The 17,657-nt window shown below is 45.0% G+C and overlaps 1 protein-coding gene and 1 pseudogene across 7 annotated transcripts in view; one reads left to right on the top strand and one right to left on the bottom strand.

Annotated features, from left to right (window-relative positions):
- The window catches only part of HECW1 (HECT, C2 and WW domain containing E3 ubiquitin protein ligase 1), a 314,683-nt gene that overhangs the window by 11,089 nt on the left and 285,937 nt on the right, over positions 1 to 17,657 (top strand). The gene's annotated exons all lie outside the window — the stretch shown is intronic.
- Positions 16,646 to 16,779, bottom strand: LOC137448448 (U1 spliceosomal RNA; annotated as a pseudogene).

Below are 17,657 nucleotides of genomic sequence, written 5' to 3'. Positions count from 1 at the left end.
ATGGAGGTGTGGCAAGGTGGTGGTTGTTGTTATGATTCAGCTGTAAGGAAAACTTCAAAAATGCTTCGATTTCCCACAGTGAAGAAAACGAGACTTGACCTACTCTGCTTCATACAACTGTTCCTTAAAACTATCTCCTGTCTCCAGCACACATCATCATTGTAGTGTCATACTATTGTGTTTACTTCATGGCAGCCTGGGCCCCATCTCATTGCTATGCTGAGCTGATTTGAATCACTGATCCTGCACTAGGGATGCATTTGGCTCGTGAGGTCTTAAAATAAACTGGGGAAAGATTCACTGCATGTTGATGTGGGACAGCAACCACGCAGATTTTTTCAGGTTACAGCTTTGTAACACTTGTGCACTGGAAAACAAAAGCACAGCAGTGAGGGAACCCACACGTGTACATGCTTGCTTTTTGGCTTGACTAGATCACCTTGAAGGGGGTCCATGCTCCCTTTTTCAGGTCAGTTTTTCCAAGTTGGATACTCTTGTTGCTTTAGCAAGGTTCTTCCCCCCCCACTTCCTGGCAATGCTAGGAGCAATGTTTGTTGGCTTGGTGGTGATCATAGTTGTTCTTTCTCCTTCCCTTTCTATATCTACTTCCCTCCACCTCACAAACATGTTTTATATAGCTATTGGAGACTAATATGTCTGTTCTCTCAGTAGCAAGCCTGTAAGATGTTTGCACCACCTTAGGTTAGTGGCACAAACCAAGCATAGTGCTACTGCTTAGGTCCTTCTGGTTTCACTGGTTTGGGGACCTTTTTATTTTTAGTTGCAGAAAGGTCTGTGTTTTGAGACTTGTGCTGTCTTACTGTACAGCAGAGGCTGCAGCATACTGTTCCAAAGTGGTCCTCATCAAGGAAAGAAATGTCACAGGATCACAGGATGTTAGGGGCTGGAAGAGACCTCTGGAGATTGAGTTCACCCCTACTGCCAGAGCAGGACCCTAGAATCTAGCACAGGTCACACAGGCATGCATCCAGATGGGTCTTGAAAGTCTCCAGAGGAGGACGCTCCACAACCTCCCTGGGGAGCCTGTTCCAGCTCTGTGTGACCCTTAAAGTAAGGAAGTTCTTCCTCACGTTGAAGTGGAACCTCCTATGCTGTAGTTTACATCCATTGGCCCTTGTCCCATCACAGGGCACAAGTGAACAGAGGCTGTCCCTTCCTTCCTGACACCCAGCCCTCACTTATTTGTATATATTTTTTAGATCCCCTCTGAGTCTTCTCTTCTTCAGACTAAAAACCTCCAGGCCTCTCAGCCTTTCATCATAAGACAGTTCTCCAGGCCGTTAATCATCTTTGAAGCCCTCTGGAGTCTCTCAAGTAGATCCCTGGCCCTCTTGAACTGGGAAGCCCAGAACTGGATGCAGTACTCCAGGTGAGGCCTCACTGGGGCAGAGTAGAGGGTTCTCAAGGGAGAACCTCCCTTGATCTGCTGTCCATGCTCTTCTTAATGCACCCCAGGATACCATTGGCCCTCTTGGCCACAAGGGCACATTGCTGTCCCATGCATAACCTGTGGCAGTGCAGCCAGGCATTGCTGTGGTGGACAGAAAAATAATGGCTTCAATTAATGTCTTAATGTTTCATAAGATTTTTCTTTCTCCCCTTTGCTGTCAATTTATCTTGTTCCTGCAAAGACCTTTTTCACCCTTTGCCCTGTGGGTTGCACTGGTCTGTTGAAGACCATCTTCCAGCTGCTTAGTCTGCTGAAACACGAATGTGGAAAATGCATTTTTCTTAGTGTGAACACTCAACAATGCATTTGTTCAACTGAGCAGTTCCTTGTTCAGAGCATGCTGTGCAGCAATAACATAGCAGCAATGTCAGCTGCTAAGATGAAGAAAGAGAAGGTTAATGGTTTGTTCTTTTTTTGTTATCCTGAGACCGTTTCTCATTCTGTTTAGTTCCCCAGTTTCTTGTGCTTGTTGGCTAGCATAGCCTTGCATCCTGCATATACAGATAGGATTTTCTGTACCCATCCTGCTGGATTAGTCTGGAGGGTGTTCCTACTGTCACTGTTTCCCTGGCTTAAGGTATCCATATATCTGGAGGCAGAACTAGGCTAGAAGTGCCCTATTATCTGGGCAAAACTTGGAGGTGTGAAACTTCTCAAATTCTGTCTGTGAATGAAGAGAGAGAGAAACAGCAGAAACTTCATCACTGTGCTTAATGTTTTCATAGGCTGAGTGTGGATAACCAAGTATGTATGAAAAGTTCTTTCACTCTTCCTTTAAGGTGTCCTGCTGCCTGCAGATGAAGATGGGAATCTTTCAGAGAACCTTGTAATTCTGTACCAGGAATGTATAGATGCTTTCAGTTTATAGACCTTAAATACTCAGACCTTCAATGCTGTTCTAGCAGGCATGTGAACCCTCTCATAGAAATGTCATGCCATATCTTTCATTCAGTTATTGAGGTAACCTGTATTCTTCACAGTTTTGCTGAAGAGTTGGGTGGGTTTTTTGTGTTTCATTTTGTGCCTGTTGCCTCTGGTCCTGTCTCTAGGCACTGCTGAGAAGAACCTCACCCAGTCTGCTGTACTGCATCCCAACAGCTATTTATGCACATTGATAAGATTCCCCCCCAAGCCTTTTCTCCAGGCTGAATAGTCTTAGTGCATCCTTATGCTTTTCTAGCCACTTCTTTCTGCACATTAGTAATTTCCTTAGGTCAGGATATGCATTTCTGTGTCTGCATGGAGAGGTGCATCAGGGAAGTGGCCCAGGTAGAAGCAGCCTGCTATTTTATGCCTTGTGATTTTTAACCCAGGTGAGGTCTGCTTGGCTGTTTCTTTTTGCAAGTGTCACTTTATGCTGGCTTAGTGTTTTTGACAGCAATCACCTGTGAACAGATGTGAAGACCTAAGGGCAAAAAACTTTGGCTTAGACTTACTAAGAAATCAAGGCAAAGGAAATTGTGTTTTTGTTCGCTGTGAGAAAATTACTTCTATTGTTTCTCCAATTATTTATTATAATAGTTTGTTCCAACCATTTTCCTCTCAGGAACTTTCATGACCAATTGTTTCTGTGGATTTAATACCCTTCAATACAGACCTGTTCCATGGCATCTTCCCTGCTTTCCTTTGAACCTATCTACACTTCTATGGTAATGTAAACAGTAATTTCACAGGTCAATTACCTGTCACATTAAGAACCACCTCCTTCATGTTGTGAATGTGACTCCTAGTGCCTTCTCATGATGCCTCTCCTAAGATGAATGTTCCTCCATTGTCTCTTCCACTCACAAGTCTGTGCTCCTCTGTTCTATCTTCCCCCAGTTGTCTTTTATCGTTCCCTGAATCTTCTCCCCTGTTTTAATCTTTGGTACCTGCATAACCTTTCTCCCCTAGCTGGTTACCATTATACTATGCACTCCCATTTTTCAGATACTCCTTTTCTATTAGCTTCCAAACTAGTTATCTTCGAACTCCAACCTGTTTCAAGAGAGATTTCATGCAAATTTAAGCAAAAGAGCTGTAACTGGATGATGTAAGTCTTTAATCTATTACAGGATTGTCTGTGATGATAGAGGACTGGAATTACCGGTCAGTATTTCTGTAGGGGTCCACATTAGCTTTTTCTGGAACACAAGAAAATGTCTTGCTGACCTTGTTCATGTCTGTCTTCCTGGAGAGTTTAGTTTTGCTTTAACAGAAGGGGCTGTGTGTCATCAAGGCCAGTTGAAGGTGTCACAAGTGGTAATAGTTCATCCATAACCACCAGCAGGTAACTGCGTAGAGCAATGTACTTAGGGAAAGTACAAAGGGCAATTGGGACCTGGGGGTACTGGTTGATAGTAGGCTGAATATGAGCCAGCAGTGTGCCCAGGTAGCCAAGAGGGCCAATGGCATCCTGGCCTTTATCAGGAACAGTGTGGCCAGCAGGAGCAGGGAAGTCAGTATGCCCCTGTACTCAGCACTGGTTAGGCCACACCTTGAGTCCTGTGTCCAGTTCTGGGCCCCTCAGTTTAGGAAAGATGTTGACTTGCTGGAGCGTGTCCAGAGAAGGGCAACAAAGCTGGGGAGGGGGTTGGAGCACAAGCCTTGTGTGGAGAGGCTGAGGGAGCTGGGGTTGCTTAGCCTGGAGAAGAGGAGGCTCAGGGGAGACCTTACAACTACCTGAAGGGAGGTTGTAGCCAGGTGGGGGTTGGCCTCTTCTCCCAGGCAACCTGTAACAGAACAAGAGGACACAGTCTCAAGCTGTGCCAGGGGAGGTTTAGGCTCGAGGTGAGGAGAAAGTTCTTCACAGAGGGGTTGTTAGCTGTTGGAATGTGTTGCCCAGGGAGGTGGTGGAGTCGCCATCCCTGGAGGTGTTCAAGAAGGGACTGGATGTGGCACTTGGTGCCATGGTTTAGTAGTTGTGAACTGTTGGGTGACAGGTTGGACTTAATACTGTGAAAAGGATGAAGTAGAATCACAGAATTAACCAGTTTGGAAAAGACCTTCAAGATCATCAAGTCCAACCTATTACCCATAAAATTCTTTTAGAACCTGTAAGTAGTTACAAAAGACAGAAATAACATGAACAATTTCCAAATTATACCTTGATCATATTTTACAACCATTGTTGTAAATGGCATGCTGTGGGGTTTGATCTTCAGTTTTGCATAGAAGAGATGCAAGAAAAATAGCAGATTTTGTAAAAAACATCCAGGTGTTTTTACTTTAAAATACAAAAGTACCAAAATACAATCTTAGGGCACTTTAGGTTCATTAAAAATAGTACAACTAGTGATTGCTCTGTCCTGGCAGTTCTTATGTCCAGAAATTCTCAAAAATGTTTCTGTTCTTTCTGGGTCCTTTTCCTTTAGTCACCCGTCCAAACACACTGTGCTTGTTGTCTAGCCATGGAGATGGGGACTTGACGATCTTTGAGGTCTCTTCCAACCTGGTTAATTCTATTCTATATCCAGCCAATACTTCTATCCATAAGGATTGAATAATCAAAAGTTAGACTGCCCACCAGTGTAGGAATTTTCAAGGCTTTTGCTTTCGAGACTTACAGGATCTGGGTGCTTACAGGGTTCATGATTTGAAGACTTTCAGTACGTGCTGGTTGAGTATTTCTGGAAAGGAAGGCTTAGGTTTGTAGGTTTGCTCTTTAATTTTTTCCCTCACCTTGCTCCTGTGCATACAGGTACTCTGTACGTTAGGAGAAGGATTGGTTTTTATTAAACTCTCAGCAGTGCTGCTCCCACTGAAGGAGGTGAGATCTGGGGGCCTTTCTCCACTTTTTGCCAAGAAACTCTGCTCACTGAAGTTTGAGGTGGTGAGAAACAACCCTTTCTTTTATTGATTTGTTGTAGTTTTAACTTGGTTATGCTTCCCTTTTGCTGTCTCCTAAGCCTTGTTAAATGGCCTTTTATATGCCATTTATTTAAGAAACATGAATGTTACTCACTTGAAAAATCCTCTCATCTTCTCTGAGGGTTAATCAAAGGAGAAACTTTCTAATCCTTGGAAACAGGGTGAGGCTCTGTCTTTATTCTGAAATATTAAATAAAGGAATCAAAGGGAAATAATACCCTGTGATGATACCTCAGAGAAGATTTAATTAAGGAAATGAAACTGTTTTAAGAGTGACCTGTTGTGGACTACCAGAATGCCAAGAGATGAGGGAAAAAGTTGTTAGCCGTGGCTGCCCATCAGCAAGAGGTCGCTCAGTGTACTAAGACTGTGAGAGATGATGCTCAGAGTGGTTTAAAGTGATGTTTAATTACCTGATTGATTAAGGTTGTCTCTTTAAATTCAGTACTGCAGGGAGCAGATCCAGTCTGAGAAGTGGCTCACAAGTTCTGGGGACCAGGGCTGGTGTTAGCATGCGGCTCTGTGAGGGTGTCTGCTCATGCCTCGCTTAGTCTTCAAACTAATTAGTTGCCTGCAGTTCAGAGATACTGTTTCCAGCCCTCACTGGCTAAAAGGGAGCTGCTGTCTGTTGCCTGGTATCAACTGAGGAATATTACTCAATAGGCCTTCAAACCTCCTGTGAAGTTGTATCTGTCTAAGCTGACTGAGATTTCCGCAGGTTTGTGTTGCTTTGATCAGTGGAGAGGAGTTTTGTACTTGCTGGCAGAAGCAATTTTGCCCTGACCGAACCTCAGAGGTGTGAGGGCAGTTAACTGGTTGGCAGAAAGTCAGCTGAGGAGTGCAGACCTACCTGTAGAGATTAAGAAAGCAGCAAAAGCTGTTTCTCATGGGCTCATGCTGCTCCAGGTCTACTAGAGGCATGAAAAGGAGGCATCTCGGTGTGACCCGGTTTGGTAAAGTTCAAAGCTGAGTATCTGGGGAGGGTGCATCCAGGTCTTGCTCTTGCCTCTACAGATCAGGATTATTTCCTGATTCACAGCAGAAGAGTGAATTGAGAGGCTCTGTAAAAAGAGCATATGAACTGAGGAGGGGAGGGAATGTAGGGAACTGAATACTTGGTCCCTTACTCCCCTAGGCAATGCTTTTGAAGTAATTTGACTCAGGGGTCTTGAACAAGTCAGGGAATGACATTTAACAAATAAAGGCTGCAAGGATGGGTCCAATGTCTGTAACAACTTGTGTGCTTTTTGTAAGCCAGCAGTCATCCCTGTGCTAGGGTTGAGCAGTTTCTTGAGTGCCCTGTGCTGTCTGGATCCCCAGAGGTCTTGGCCTGCTCTCTGGCAATTCTGCAGGCATGGCATTCCCTCACTGTCACCATTAGTGTAATGGCTAGCAAGAACATCACTTATCCTTTTGCTCTTGAGTGACTACTGCTGCTATAATCTCTTGTACTAAACTAATGGCTGACTTGTGTATGCAATTTTTCTCCCCCTTCTCATGTGGTGAGGAGGATACCTGTCATTGCTTTTGTCCCATTTGTCTTTTCTTGCAGATGAAAATAGAAGAATTTGACAAGAAATTAGAGCAACTGTCATATCTCACCGTGTCCCACAGTCTTCTGCAAATCTTACTAAATGTATGCAAATAATAGAAAATGCCATCTGAAAAAAGCAAAACACCCCCACAGTCAATTACTTTGTCGCCATGTGTAATTCCTCAGCTGCGAGAAAGCAGATTCTCATCAGCAGCACTCATTTCACCTGGCTTTTATTTATTTCTCTTGCAGTTAGAAGTGATATTTTAAGTAGCTACTTGATGAAATGGTGTAGTGACAACTTTAAGGCATCCTTTATGAAGGAGGAAGATAAATTTTGCTTCCAGACACAGTACCTCTCCCACTGTCTTTTACTGTGATGTAACAGTGATTTTAGAGATCTGTCTCATCTTTTCTGGGTTTAAAACATGATTCCAAGAAATAAACAACTCCTCGGTTCATTTGTTGTTGTGCTTTTGTTTCTGTGTTTTCTTTTCCTCTCCCTTCTCCCTTGAGCTGGAAGTGACCTGTAGAACAATGGTATCTTCAATGCGTGTCAGGAGCTTTCTTTTGTGTAGCTGCTCTCAAGGGCTTCTCAGACTGCTGTGCAGTGTGTACCTGTGCTGCTCTTCATTGTTAGGAAGCTTCATGTCTAAGTTGACTCTTCCTGTGGTGTAATCAGACCCTCCCACTGCAGACACAAGAGAATACAGCAGCTTCTTTGCAGTAGCATCTTTAATATTAACCAGTGTTGCTTGCACCATTCTTCCCACCCCCTCTGCTGTTTTTTTGTCCATGTTTGCTAACCATTTAGAGTTATATCTTTGAGTAGTGTTTCCCTGAGTTTTGCTCTTTGCTATGGCTCTTTTCTGGACTAGTTCCATCTGGCTCATTTTTTATTTCAAACGCTGTGCCCAGGCAAGGATGTAGTACTGCAGCTGAAGCCTTGCTGATGCTCAGTAGAGTGGAAGGATAACCATGTGTTATGCAGTCCACAGTTCTATTTATCTGCTCCAGCCTGCTTCTTTGTCTTGTCCTTAATAGCTTGACTCTCAGATTCCCATCCTCACTCACCAATGGATCCTCTCTGAGGAATCTTACAGTGAGGAGAACTTCCAGCTAGGTATTTATGCAGTCATTTCTGGTAGGGGTGGGAAGGAACCTCTGAAGATCATTAAGCCCAACTCCCCTGCCAAAGCAGGATCACCTAGAGCAGGTCACACACCTTGGGTTCTCCATGATCTTTTGAAAATGATGGAGGGTGGCTCAGCAATAACATCAGTCAGCTCCCTCAGCACTCTTGGGTGCACCCCATCAGTTTATCCAAGCAATCTCTAACCCATTTGTCACTGACCAGTGGGCAGTCTTTCTACCACCAGGCTTCTTCTCTTCAAGGGTCTGGGATTCCTGAGGGATGGTCTTAGCAGTAAAGACTGAAGTAAAGAAGGCATTCACTAACTCTGCTTTCTCTGCGTTCTCTGTCACCATGGCTCCCACCTCATTCATGATGCTTTGTGCTGCTTTCCTGTTTTTTCCTAGCATCTCCAGTTTGTCACAGTAATACTGAATTTGAATCCTGTTCTTCACCACAGGTCTTCCTTGGTTTTGTTTGGTCTGCAAATTCAGTAAGTTATCCAGTTAAAGACTGAACATGACTAACCCACAGAATTCATCTAGGTATGTGCTTGTGTAGAACCAGTGATGATTTTTGGATACTGCTCTCCAAGTTTTTCATCCAGCCGCAAAGATGATCCAAAGGGAGGAGCACCTCTCCGATGAGAATATGCTGAGGGAGCTGGGGTTGTTCAGCCTGGAGAATAGAAGACCTCAGAGGGACCTTACAGATGCTTTCCAGTACCTGAAGGGAACCTACAGGAAGGCTGGGGAGGAACTTTTCGTAAGAGTGTCTAATGACGGGACTAGGGGGAATGGTTTTAAGATGAGAGGGAATAAGATTAGACTGGATCTTAGGAAGAAGTTCTTCAGTATGAGGGTGGTGAGACTCTGCAATAGGTTGCCCAGAGAGGTTGTGGATGCCTCCTCTGTGGAGGTGTTCAAGGCCCAGATGGGTAAAGCCTTGAGCAACGAGGTCTAGTTGAGAGGTGTCCCTGCCCGTGGCAGGGACGTTAGAATAGATGATCTCTAGGATCCCTTCCAACCTGGGGCGTTCTATGAACTTCACCTCCGTCGTGTTTTCCAAACCTTCTCATGGGATTGTTGAGTGAGACTATCAGTAGCCTTATTTAAAGTGAAAATATGCATTATTCATGCCTTTTTCCTGAGCCACTAAAATCATTGCTTTGTTGAAGGAGGAAATTTAATTGGTTTGAGGTGATTTGTTCTTGATGAATCTATTTCTTGTTAATGTCTGTCCCTAGACACATAATAATGCTCTTTTGGATTTGGCCCACTCAAAGAGCTGTTGGGATCTCTCATTGAAGTAAAATGCCTGCCAGAGAGATTATAGTTCAGACCTATTCCTCTTTGTCTAGCTTTCCCAGTCTCTGGGGCAGGCTCTGGATTTACCTCCATGTTCTGGAGAAGTATCTGGGAAGTCTGAATGACACTGCACAAAATTCAGTGTCAAGGGAATAAATAAAAACAATTGTTGTTTTTCTCTTCTCTCCCCAGGGACTCTTGCAAGATGCAGAAAGTTAATGAATTGTCCAGGTGCACAGTGTGTCAGGTGGTCCTGTGGTCTGTGTAGAAGTCACCAGCTAGAAAGTATTTGGTAGTATGAACTGAAATGATGTTATTAAGATTTCACCCAAGTAGAATAAACACTGCAGCTGCAAATAAACTAGATCTCTTCTCCCTCCAATACCTCTTGCATTTGTAGCCAGAAAGAATGAGATAGGAAGGCAGTGGGATCCAGTATACAGCATAAACTTTATTCATGATGTAGTTAAAATGCAATCACTGCAGTTTTGTTAGCTTTTTCCCTACTGTTGGGAGAAAAAAAAATCTTTATGGATGAGAAATCTCAGTGTTTTCTAGCTATCTGTTTATAGTGAGAAAAATGGATGTGTGAAAAAGAAACAGAATTCAGGGTGAAGCATCTCAGAGAATCAGCTGGCCTTAGTATGGGTATTTTCACAGAATCCACATGTATTTTTTGCAGGGCTTCATCCTGGCCCCATGAATGTTGGATCTCAGCTGGTTTTGGAGACCAGGAGCACTGAAGGATATTAATGCATTTTAAGGTGTATTTTAAAAAGCCCTTTGTTATGAGCTGAATCTTTGAAGCCTAAAATTTATTCTTATCTAAAATATACTTTAGATGAAATAACATTCAGTATAAATAAAGTGTAATTTACTTACTGAAAGTTATTACTGCTGTGTAGTTGTGGAAATCTATTACTGGTCCTCCTTACTTTGAACAGTGCAGCTTACTTTGTGTCTTGCTGGAACTCTGAAAATGCTGTTACATGCCTTGCAATTTGATTTATCAGTTGTAAGGCAGGTGTCTGTCTACATGGTAATACTAGCATCATAGAAGGGTCTCAGTTGGAAGAGACCTCCAAAGGTCATCTAGTCCAACCCTTTCACCAGGAAGCAGGAACATCCTCAACGGTATCAAGTTATCCAGAGCCCTGTTGATCCTGTCCTTGAATATCTCCAGGGATGGGGCCCCAACCACCTCCCTGGGCAACTTGTTCCAGTGTTCTGCTACCCTCATGGTAAAGAACCTATTCCTAACCTATTCCTAGCTCTTCTCTAGTTTGAAGCTGTTGCCTCTTGTCCTAGGGAGGAGTGATCATCTATCTAGTTTTTTGAAAAGCAAATGGAGTATCCTGTATGCAAGAAAGCACATAGACCTCTTAAGATGCCAGAGCAAGGTCTCTGCAGTCTGTCTGGAATTACTGTAGGATGGCTTTCAGGCACTAGATAGCTCTACTGTCTTTCTCTGACGGTCTTTGGACTGATGGATCTGTGAAGTTTTCCCTGCTGCACATTTTTCTTCTTGTGTGTAGCTCATCCTTCCCCCCCTTTTTTTTCTCTTTATGTAGTCTATCAGCTTGAGGAAGAAGATTTGTTTCTTCTTCTTTTTTTTAGTGTTTTGTTTCCACTTCTTTCCCAGAAAATTAACTGTTTCAACTTTAAATCTCTAGGCTTCATCTTAACTCACATGCATCTATGAAGTACAAAACTCTCTGCGGTTGAGTTATAAAAGGCTGCAGATTGCCAGTGCTGGGTTCAGAGCCTTACAAGTGTGGACAGCAGAAACAAGTAGGAGATGCAATATATCTTGTATAAAACATTATAGATATTTTATATGACAAGATTTATCAGTAATTCAGGAAGGGATGGCTCTTCATGATGGATCTTTAAACATTTGTTTATGTGAGTATTTATTATCAATGATTCCAATTATTTAATGAACCAACAAACCTACTTTGTCCCAGGTACAGCAAAGACTTTGCTGTATCTTCAGTTTGGAAGTGAGGTGACTGCATGCTGATTAGAGATTCTGCTTAGAATTAATTGGAGTGGGCTAAAGCAAAGCTTGTTACCTTTTTGCAGAAATGCTTGGGAATGGAATAGAACAGAATTAACCAGGTTGGAAGAGACCTTTGAGATCATCGAGTCCAACCTATCATCCAACACCATCTAATCAACTAAACCATGGCAACAAGTCCATCATCCAGTCTCTTCCTAAACACCTCCAGTGATGGTGACTCCACCACCTCCCTGGGCAGCACATTCCAATGGCAAATCACTCTTTCCATTAAGAACTTCCTCACGTCCAGCCTAAACCTTCCCTGGTGCAGCTTGAGACTGTGTCCTCTTGTTCTGGTGCTGGTTGCCTGGGAGAAGAGACCAACCCCCACCTGGCTACGACCTCCCTTCAGGTAGTTGTAGACAGCAATAAGGTCTGCCCTGAACCTCCTCCAGGCTAAGCAAGCCCAGCTCCCTCAGCCTCTTCTCATAGGGCTTGTGCTCCAAACCCCTCCCCAGCTTTGTTGCTCTTCTCTGGACACATTCCAACAACTTAGCATCATTCCTAAACTTCATTTGGCTGCTGGGAGGATTTAAGGTACTTCCTAAGTTCTTAAAGTAATTCAGTGGTGGCTTTTAGTTGTAGCTTCATTTTTTCATTTAAAAGCTGCAGAAAAAAATAGAGTTTTAAAGCACAGGGAAAAGAATGCAAGTTTCTGGTATCCACCATTCACTTTAAAGAGGCAATGAGGTTATTGTTAGTCTGTGCAATTAAGGCCTTAACCTGACCATATATGTATGACATGGTTCATTGTCTAATTAATTTCTTACTAAAACATTTGTGTATGATGTGACTCATAGTTACTAGTTTTTTCCTGTCTTCTGTGCTCTTTGAAACTATTTAAGTTGGAAAAAAATGTTGGGCAAGGTTTTTTGCTGTCTAGATAGTCTAAAAGACAAATCTTTATTTTTCACATGCATCCTTCATCACTTTGAAGCCCTGGACTATGCTGGTTCTGAGAACATTGCTAAAACAAGTTACATATCTGAAAGTATTGTGTGAATTATTAGTAAATGCTGATGGTTTAATAGTGACCTCAATTTTTGTCACATGTCTTGTTAGATTTGCTAATATTTCAAAACATATGGTTTTCCATGGGAGAATTTCTCCTTCTTGGTTTTTCTTCCTTCTTTCTTGAATCTGCTGTGAAGATGGGAGGCTGGATTTGACATGATCTCCATGGCAGCACACATTAGTTTCCATGGCAACATATTTCACAAACAACCCTACAACTTTACTACAGTGTCAAACAAAAGGAGAAAGCTGACTATTGGAGCAGGCTCTGACTGAGGTTAAAATTAAAGAGGGTGGGGGAAGGGAGAAAACATGGAAAGAGATAGGGTGAGATAATGACTTCTTGCAATTTGTCCTTTTTAAAGCTTTTGCTCCAGGATAAGCACACCATTAAAAGGGAGGGAAAAAAAGAAAAAGCCCACCTACATTCTTCAGGCCATAATTACTGTACCACCCAGCTGCATTCCTGCACACCAGTAGGTAAATGATGTGCTGTCACAATCTGTTGTCCCAAGATACTTGTTTAGCCTGATTTCCTAAGGAAATGAGGCTTATAGAATGAGAGTCGTCTGTTTTGGCTGTCTCTCCCTCTTCTACCCTACCTCCCCCCACTGTGGGTTTTGACCCCACTGATCAGATTATTTGAATGTGACAGAAGGGCCAAAGCTAAGAAAGCAATTAAGTTGCTCTAGATGTGTTCTGGCTCTCTGGTCAGTCCCTGGAAGGAGGCTGTAGGCATGGAGAATTAGGGAATTAGAAGCATCCAAACTACATGGATAAAGTGAGTGATGTAATAAATCCTAGTTCCTTTCTTCTGAATTCAGGAAAATATTTCAGCTCATGCTTAGTCTCTCTCTCTCTCTCATGATTTTTTTTTTTTTTTTTTCTAAACTGCAAGGTAAGGGAACAACAAGAGGCTGAGGCTTTTAGAAACATTAACGATTACTTCATTTTCAGCATAATGATACTGGGAATCGTAGAATCACAGCATGGGTTGGGTTGAAAGGGACCTTAAAGATTGTCTGGTTCCAAGTCTACTGCAGGGACACAGTATAACTAAGGTTGGAAGAGACCTCGAGGATCATAGAGTCCAACCTATCAACACAGACCTCATGACTAGACCATGGCACCAAGTGCCACGTCCAATCCCCTCTTGAACGCCTCCAGGGATGGTGACTCCACCACCTCCCTGGGCAGCACATTCCAATGACGAACGACTCACTCGGTGAAGAACTTCCTCCTCACCTGGAGTCTAAACCTCCCTTGGTGCAGCTTGATACTGTGTCCCCTTGTTCTGGTGCTGGTTGCCTGGGAGAAGAGACCAACCCCTTCCCAGCTACAACCACCTTTCAGGTAGTTGTAGAGAGCAATGAGGTCACCCCTGAGCCTCCTCTTCTCCAGGCTAAACAATCCCAGCTCCCTCAGCCTCTCCTCATAGGGCTTGTGTTCCCCCAGCCTTGTTGCCCTTCTCTGGACACGTTCAAGTGTTTCGATGTCCTCCTTAAACTGAGGGGCCCAGAACTGGACACAGTACTCAAGGTGCGGCCTAACCAAAGCAGAGTATAGGGGCACAATGACTTCCCTGCTCCTGCTGGCCACACTATTCCTAATGCAGGCCAGGATGCCATTGGCCCTCTTGGCCACCTGGGCACACTGCTGGCTCATATTCAGGCAGCTGTCGATCAGCACCCCCAGGTCCCTCTCTGTTTGGGAGCTCTGCAGCCACTCCGACCCCAGCCTGTAGCTCTGCATGGGATTGCCGTAGCCAAAGTGCAGCACTCGGCACTTGGACTTGTTGAATGCCATCCCATTGGACTCTGCCCATCTGTCCAGTGTGTTGAGGTCCCTCTGCAGAGCCCTTCTACCCTCTAACTGACTAACATCTGCTCCTAACTTGGTGTCATCTGCAAACTTGCTGATGACTGACTCAATCCCCTCATCCAGATCATCAATGAAGATGTTGAAGAGGACAGGGCCCAGCACTGATCCCTGGGGGATGCCACTGGTGACTGGCCACCAGCTGGATGTGACACCATTCACCACCACTCTCTGGGCTCGGCCCTCCAAGCCACGAGCTGACAGCTTAGCCAGCAGTTTGCTATGGGGGACGGTGTCAAAGGCCTTGCTGAAGTCTAGGTAGACCACATCCACAGGCCTCTCCACGTCCACCAGATGGGTCACCTGATCATAGAAGGAGATCAGGTTGGAGAGGCAGGACCTGCCCTTCCTAAATCCATGTTGGTTGGACCTGAGCCCTTGGCCATCCTTCAGGTGCACAGTTATTGCTGCCAGGATAATCTGCTCCATCACTTTCCTTGGCACTGAGGTCAGGCTGACCGGCCTGTAGTTTCCAGGTTCCTCCATCCAACCTTTCTTATGGATGGGGACCACATTGGCCAGTTTCCAGTCACCTGGGACCTCTCCAGTGAGCCAGGACTGGAGGAAAATGATGGAGAGCAGCCTGGCCAGCACATCGGCCAGCTCATCTGCCAGCTCTCTCAGCACCCTAGGATGGATCCCATCCGGTCCCATGGACTTGTGAGTGTCCAAGTGGCTCAGCAGGTCCCGAACTAATTCCTCATGGATTACTGGGGCACTACACTGCTCCCTGACCCCATCTCCCAGCTCGGGAGGCCACTTGTCCTGAACTCCTGCCTTGCTGTTAAAAATTGAGGCAAAGAAGGTGTTCAGGACCTCAGCCTTTTCCTTGTCTTCAGTCACCGTGTTCCCCTCCAGGTCCAGTAGGGAGTGCAGGTTCTTCCTGCCCTTCTTTTTAGTGTTAATATATTTATAAAAATGCTTTTTATTGTCTTTGACAGAGGTGGCCAGCTTCAGTTCCAGCTGGGCCTTTGCCTCCCTAATTTTATTCCTACATAATCTAACAGCTTCCTTGAACATACCTCGAGAAGCCTTCCCCTCCTTCCAAAGGTGATACAGCCTCTTCTTCCCCCTTAAATCCTCCAGGAGCTGCTTGCTCATCCAGGCTGGTCGCCTTCCCCGCCGGCTTGCCTTTTGGCATGTGGGAACTGCCAGTTCCTGTGCCTTCAAGAGCTCCTGTTTGAAGTAGGTCCAACCCTCCTGAACCCCTTGGTTCATGAGGGCTGGTACCCAGGGGACTTTACAAATAAGTTTCTTAAACAGGCTGAAGTTTGCCCTCTGGAAGTCCAAAGCGAAGGTTCTGTTGGTGCTCCTCCCTATCTCCCTGCATATTGAAAACTTCACTATCTCGTGGTCACTGCACCCTAGGCAGCCTCCCACCATCACGTCTCCCACCAGCCCTTCCCTATTGGAGAACAGCAGGTCAAGCAGAGTCTGGCCTCTGGTAGGCTCACTTAACAGCTGTGTCAGAAAGCAGTCCTCCATTCGCTCCAGGAATCTTCTGGACTGCCTCCTCTCTGCTGAATTAAGTTTCCAGCAGATATCTGGTGGTTTGAAGTCACTAACCTTGAGACAGCCTCCAGTTGCTTGTAGAACAATTCATCAGCCTCCTCGTCCTGGTTGGGTGGTCTGTAACAGATTCCAATCAGGATGTCAGATTCGTTAGGCCGCCCTCTGATTTTAACCCATAGGCTCTCAACTCCCTCATCTTCCACCTCAAGTTGTGTGGCAGAGAGTGACTCCCTAATATACAGAGCCACTCCTCCCCCTCTTCTCCCTCGCCTGTCTCCCCTAAAGAGCCTATAGCCCCCCAGTGCAGCACTCCAATCATGGGTGCTGTCCCACCAAGTTTCTGAAATGGTGACTATATCATAGTCGCCCTGGTGGATCAGGACCTCCAACTCCTCTTGCTTGTTGCCCAGGCTGCGTGCATTGGTATACATGCATCGCAGCTGGGTTCCTGACTTCTCAACTGACCCTGCCTTGTGCCCTACTCTTTCCTCTGCAGAGGGACCGATTGCCTCACCCACCCCCTTCAGACCTAGTTTAAAGCCCTTCTAATGAGCCCTGCCAACTCCAGTGCTAGGACTCTCTTACCCCTTCTAGATAGATGCACCCCATCAGGACCAAGCAGGTTGGGTGCAGTGAAAGTTGTCCCATGATCAAAGAAACCAAAGTTCTGCTGCTGGCACCATCCCCTGAGCCAATTGTTAACGGTGTGGGTTCTCCCATTCCTCTCAGTGTACACCCCTGCCACTGAGGGAACTGAGCAGAACACCACTTGAGCTCCTGCCCCATCAATCAATTGTCCAAGGGCCCTGAACTCCTTCTTAAGTGCCCTGGTGCCCTTCTTGTCAATCTCATCACTCCCAGCCTGTATCACCAGCAGAGGGTAATAGTCAGTGGGCTGGAAAATTTTTTTTCCGCGTTTGGGGAAATTGCAGGGGTCAGCACACCCGGAGTGCAAAGGATGAGCCTCGCCCTGGGAAAACCACCTGCCTGACCATGGTGTCTCCCCTGCCAGGTAAGTAGACCACTAGACCAGGTTGCTCAAGGCCCCATCCACCTGGCTTTGAACACTTCCGAGGTTTGAGAGGAAATGTGAAAAGATTGTAAGGTGTGAAGGGACTTGAGTCATAGACTGAGCAGAATCCATACTTTAGTGCTGTGCAGTTCAGAGATAACAGGCAGCTGGCTGGTTGAGTTTTGCTCATGTAGCATGTTGTCTGGTCAGGAAGCTGAAATGCAGTTGTCCTTGTCTCTCCCTTCCTATGTACTTGTCAGGATGCTACTGGCAACCAATTGTGAAAATACAGGTTGGAGTTGGGACACAGAGGACTTGTTAAAGAGAGGATTTGGGAAAATGGGCAAGAATAAATCATCGTATTCCATGGTCTGTTTTATTGTTTGAGCTGTGAAATTCTCTCCCGTCTGAAAGATTTTGTCACCTATATGTGAAAGACTGCATGATAGCATTTTCAAGTAGAGAAGAGTAGATTTAGGTTGGATATTAGGAACAGGCTCTTTACCATGAGGGTAGTGGAACACTGGAACAGGTTGTCTAGGGGAGGTAGTTGAAGTCCCATCCCTGGTGATATTCAAGGTGAGGCTCGACAGGGCTCTGGGCAGCCTGATCTAGTTGATGATGCCACTGCTTACTGCAGGGCGGGGGTTGGACTAGACAGCCTTTGGAGGTTCCTTCTGATCCAAACCATTCCATGATTTATGTCACTAGAAAGGTGCTGGTGTCTGTTTCTCAGCTGCATTGGAGGTGGCTTTAAACAGATTATTGACTTTCATTTATAAATGCAAGGCTACCACATTACCACATCTTGTCACCTCACAGTGATTCCTATCAAACTTAGTATGACATGCAACTTGAACTTTTATTGGAAGATTGAAGGGCTTTT

Source organism: Melanerpes formicivorus, unplaced genomic scaffold (genome assembly GCF_026170545.1).
Source record: "Melanerpes formicivorus ecotype bairdi unplaced genomic scaffold, bMelFor1.0.p_v2 SCAF_24, whole genome shotgun sequence".
NCBI classification, from domain to species: Eukaryota; Metazoa; Chordata; class Aves; order Piciformes; family Picidae; genus Melanerpes; species Melanerpes formicivorus.
This window is presented reverse-complemented; position numbering and strand designations above follow the sequence as displayed.